The 5,500-nt window shown below is 34.1% G+C and overlaps 1 pseudogene; it reads left to right on the plus strand.

The window, feature by feature from the left end:
• Positions 1-3,743: 3,743 nt before the first annotated feature.
• On the plus strand, positions 3,744-4,789 carry LOC149189693 (arginine-specific demethylase JMJ20 pseudogene; annotated as a pseudogene).
• The last annotated feature ends 711 nt before the right edge of the window (positions 4,790-5,500 follow it).

The following is a 5,500-nucleotide window of genomic DNA, read 5'->3' on the forward strand; positions in this document are numbered from 1 at the left end:
GGGCAGTTGGTTTAGCAGCCTTGGCTAGCTTGGCAGTAGGAGGCTTCGTAGACTTGATGGATGGAGTAGTGTGAGCATTTTGGATGAATGATGACCCTTTGGTTCACTGTGGAGCAATGTTCACCGTGGAAGGACATTGAAAATCAAGTGCATATATATAACATGTGAAGCTCCAGCAACATTCAATGTGTTTATGTATATGGAACAACAACATTCAACCAACAACGTAGGAATAGCGTTCAGTGGATACCAATAGTGTATCAACCATGACAAGGGCCGAGGTATGGAGGAGGGCCGTGGAAGTATGGGAGTAGAGAGATACAACGGATATATGGTAGCAGCGATATATGGTGAGGAGTAGTGATACCATGGATATATGGTAGCAACGATATATGGTAGAGAGTAGTGATACCACAGATATATGGTAGCAGCGATATATGGTAGGGAGAAGTGATACCATAGATATATGGGAGCAACGATGGTTAACGCAGAGTGACCAGTGGACTCTGGTATGGCAGTTCAATGTATGGACAGCAAATCAAAGACCAAAAATAGAGACCTGCGGATTTTAGAGGTCAGGAACATAGTCATTTAGACTAAGGTAGAGGAACTGTCACACATAAATGTGTCAGGGATGGTAGGATAATGGCTAAAATTGGAGCTCAAGTGTGCAGGGAGCGTTATAACTGCACTTAATGAATATAGTCTTCAATCTCCTAGTTTCATTCTTCAATGCAGAATACAACTGCAACAACTGACTACGTTTTTTTTCACATGACTGACAGTAGAACTGGCCATAGAAAACAATGACTCAAATATGAGCAGGGCCAGAATTCGCCTGCTCTGATACCATGTTAAAAACACACATGGTAGAGACAAAATAGGAAAGATAATCAGGAGAGTACGTTTATTATTAACAAATGATATACATTTATAGTACATGGTGTGACCCTTGGATTCATATTCCAAGTGGTCTCTTTGACTCCTTTTGGTTGTTCAGCTTCCACACCAACCCTTAGAGGATTAGGTGTCCAAAAGTTTGGTTTACAATATTTTTTATCTTTTCATCCACCTCTCTAACGCGTTGGCTATTTTGATCATGTCTCTGTTTAGCCCATTGAGAAACAACCAATTTTAGTTTTTTCAATTTTCTCATAAACTAATCCATAAAACACTAAGAATGAGTTTCTTGTAAATGCAACCATTTATCCCTTATGAAATTATCAAAACTATCCATTCCTAGTCATCCCTTGTTGTGCCGAGAGGCCCATTCTACAACCCACTGTGACCTCGATGTGTAAGTATGTCCGCGCTCAAAGTTAAATTTTATCTAATGTCGGCCAACATAAAAATAAAAAATTAGAAATATAAATAGTGTTTATGTTCATCTATCCAATAAATAATAATAATGAAAATAGAAAAAAATAATGTTGGCCCTAAACAAAAATAAAAATAACCATATAGAAATTAAAAAAATTGCAATACAATTATCTCATGTGTTTAGATAAAAAAAATTAGGTTTAATTTTGCATTTGAATGGATCATAAATTTACATAATTTTTTTTTACCGTATTAAATTTTTTTTTTTACCATATTAAAATTCCAAATTAGGTAAAATTTTAAACATCTTTACTCTTTACTAAAGCCACAACCATTTCTTAAATCAAAGTAAAAAGGTTATTTAAACACAAAGAATCCAAAATCTTGTTGTAAAATATTTTAATATTTCTTTTAATTAAAGATTTGTAAAATGAATCTTTAAAAGGAAAAAAGATATCCTATGGATATATTAAAATCTCTATACACATAAATATTTCCACACCAAAATTGTAATATTAAAAAATATTCATTTGATGTAGTTTTATTATAAATTTTGTTATCATGCCATGTAAAAACATCGCTAAATCTAATATTAATATTGAAATATTAATATTCATATTCATATTTATATTAAATCTAATATTAATATTAGTATATTATAATATTCGTATTATTCAACTTAATAACTTTTAATTAATACAATATTTAATTTAATATAATATATTTTTTTTTTTATATTATAATGATATACATTGACTCTACGTATATATGGGAGGGAGGGAGAGATAGACAGATATGGAGAAAGAGTGTGTATATTATGGGGCTAATATGGAAAGACAAGAGAGACAATGGGATATAGAGATATTGATGGAAGGTGAAGAAAGAGAAGAAGAGAGAGATAAATATGCACAGAGAGAGAGAGAGAGAGAGAGAGAGAGAGAGAGAGAGAGAGAGAGAGCATGTGTGTTTGTGGGGTAAGATAGAGAGACAAAGAAGGAGAGATGGAGTGAGATATAGATATAGATGGAGGCGAGAGAGAGGGAGAATATTTCTTGCACTAGATGCATTGATTTAGTGTAGATGGTGTGCTATGAATATAATTCATAAAAAATAAAATAAACATAAATAATGTAAATAATAAAAATCAAAATAATTATGATGTTAAGTAGTCATTAAGTTAAGTGAAAAGGAATGTCTAAACGACATGCCCAGTCGTGAAAGGACACGTACCTAGTATATATATGGGTCCTCATTGTAACATTCAAGATCACTTGTACATTGTATATATATATATATATAATAAATTATTATTACAAATACCTTTGACTATTTTACAATTAAAGTCAACAAGTTATAAGCATTGTTGATTAAGTGGTATCAGAGACATGCGAGGCTTTAAACATTATCCGCCACACAATATAATCATGCGAGTATTTGAATGGTGTTTGCCACACAATATGTCATTACGTTTACGTCCTGAATTCATTGAGTAGTTTAGTAGAATTCATGAAAATCTTCAGCAGTGGGAAAAATCACATGCCAAAGTTACAACATGTCTAAAGGAAATCGATAATAAGGAAGATGATATCAATGGTGAAACGAAAGAAGGTGAATCAAGAGAAGAAGAAAATGATCAAGATGATGACTCTGATGAGGTGGATATAGATCAATATGAGGATCCAGATAAAGATGATGTGGATGAGGACTATCTTGAGAAACAAGAAGATGAACATTATCATAACAATGAGGAAAATGCTAAATAAGACATTGATGATTATGAAGATGGAAAACTTTTAAGTCATGAGGTACCTATATTTCCGAAAGGAGCTACAGAAATGATATTAGCCAGATATTAAAAAAAAAGTTGCGATTTTCTGCCTACTAGAAAATTTATTTAGCCTAAAGAATTTATGTAAATAGAATCTGTGAAGTCTGAGAATGATTCAGATGATGATGTTCCCTTATGTATGAGGTTTCGAGTAAAATAATCAACAAAACCACCCAATAAAGTTTTCCCTATGCATTTTGTTGACTCTAAGAATGAGAAGCCTTTAGTGTTAAGACACAAACCAAAATCTCCTAGTGAAAGTTCCCCCATGGATAGTGACGACTCTGAAGATGAGAAACCTTTATCGACAAGAGACAATCTACAACAAGCCAATAAAGTGTCCCTTATGGATAGTGATGTAAATAATATAACATTAAAGAACAAATCTAATGTATTAGTTAAGAAAGACATAAACGGAAAAACTCAATTTGTTAAAATTGAAATTAATTTGAAGAAGAGACCTTCAGATCAAGGGGATAACAATCTAAGCTCTTTAGTCACCCAAAAGGCCAAGCCATCAGGGGTATCACTAGAGCCCAAAGAGAAAGAACCAGAGGTTAAGGCATAGGTTGATGGATATATTGAGGTAGAGAGGATGACGATAAAGGTAAGTAGGAAGATACGCTGAGTCGATGGAAGGAAGATCAGCTACCGAGAATTTAGAGATAAATATATGAATTCCAATGAACCAGTCCTCCTCACTGGCCTCATGGATGATTGGAGGGCTTGAGACTATTGGGCTTCTCTTGCTAGACAACCCAATCTTTCATTCTTATTCCTAAATTTCTCCAAATCCCAAGTTGAAGTTAAAGATTGTGACAGAAAATAATTCACGGACCAGAAGAGATTGGGGATGATGATTGTTAAATACATCAAATACTGGCATAATATCAATTGTATATTTTATGACACAACTATGATGGGAGAAAAAATTACTTATCATTACTTTCTTTCAAGGATTGGCATTTTGTAAAGGAATATCAAGATTAAACAATTCTTACACTACTCCAACATTTTTCTTAGATGACTACCTCAAACTATACCTTGATTCTTATAGCATCCATGGAATTCAAGGTGTTGATGAAGGTTGTGAATGTGACGTGTCATGCTCAGATTGTTTCTTGTATGTATGGGCCCAAAAGGTTCTTCGAATCCATTACACACAGATGTCTTTAGGTCATATAACTAGTTTGAAAATGTTTGTGGCAAAAATTCTGGCATGTTCCTTCACCCTCCCAGTCACACCTTTTGTATGACAGATAGATGAAGAAAATTTTCTGTCATATTTATGGAGATGTCTCAGCAACACAGCTCCCTGGATTCTCTGAGACAGATTTGTTGGAGTGTATGCAAGAAAGGAATGAAATATTCTTTGTAGCAAGTGGTTAGTTTCATGGAGAAAAAAATGTAGAGGACATTATTTCAGTAAACCAAAATTGGTTCAATGCTTGCATTATTTCATGGGTGTGGAACTGCCTTGTAAAGCACTACAATGAAACATAAGAATATAGTGAAGACATAAGAAGCATAGCTCATGACTTTGAAAGTCTCTGTCAACACAATTTGGTAGCTAATATGAGGAAAAACTTTGATGTCTTTTTTGTCGTTATCAATCCTATGGCTGTTGCTAAATTTACCTAGCTCATTGATATCATGCATTCATGGGAAGGAAGATTTGTAGATTACTCACACACATTAGAAAGACATAACCATATACACAGAAGAAGAGAAAACATGCTAAAGGTTCCTTGGAGATGTCTACACAAATTCCCTAGGCTGTTATTCTATCCCATAAGACAGGAGCTCATGAAGGATTCCATCATCATTCCTTCAACCAACATAACATACAACCGAAATTGAGTTGTCACTGTGAGTGAAGGCACACTCAAAATCAATGGGGAGAACAACATTTTGGCACCAAAAAATGAGTTAGTGCTACCTGATCATTATCTCAAATAGATAATCGTAGGATGGCGAAACAACTACAAGTTGGTGGCCGCATTATCCTTCATCTCAAGGTCCGTAGATATAGCAGCTGCAGTTGATGCTTTATTAGATCGCTAGAAAAATCCATTGCATGATTAGAAATTATTATGATTTCTCTGTGGATTGAGCTCTATAATTGAAGTCAAACTCACAATCGTTAACTCAAGAGATGGATTTTTATTGAGTAAACTAGAAGTAGTATGCCCCAGGGACTTGAACTCTGATTCAGTTAAGTGGGTGTAGTCTTTTGTGGGAATGTTGGCTAATGCTGACAACTTCAATAATGAGCTCAACCTAGGGGTTTACCTACAGAAAACCCTAACATTTCTTTGCAAAGGATATGCACGAATTCACGATGCAAATTTT

The sequence above is a fragment of the Pinus tabuliformis genome, chromosome 3_1 (genome assembly GCF_031772625.1).
Source record: "Pinus tabuliformis cultivar Carrire ecotype Pingquan chromosome 3_1, CPIR1, whole genome shotgun sequence".
NCBI classification, from domain to species: Eukaryota; Viridiplantae; Streptophyta; class Pinopsida; order Pinales; family Pinaceae; genus Pinus; species Pinus tabuliformis.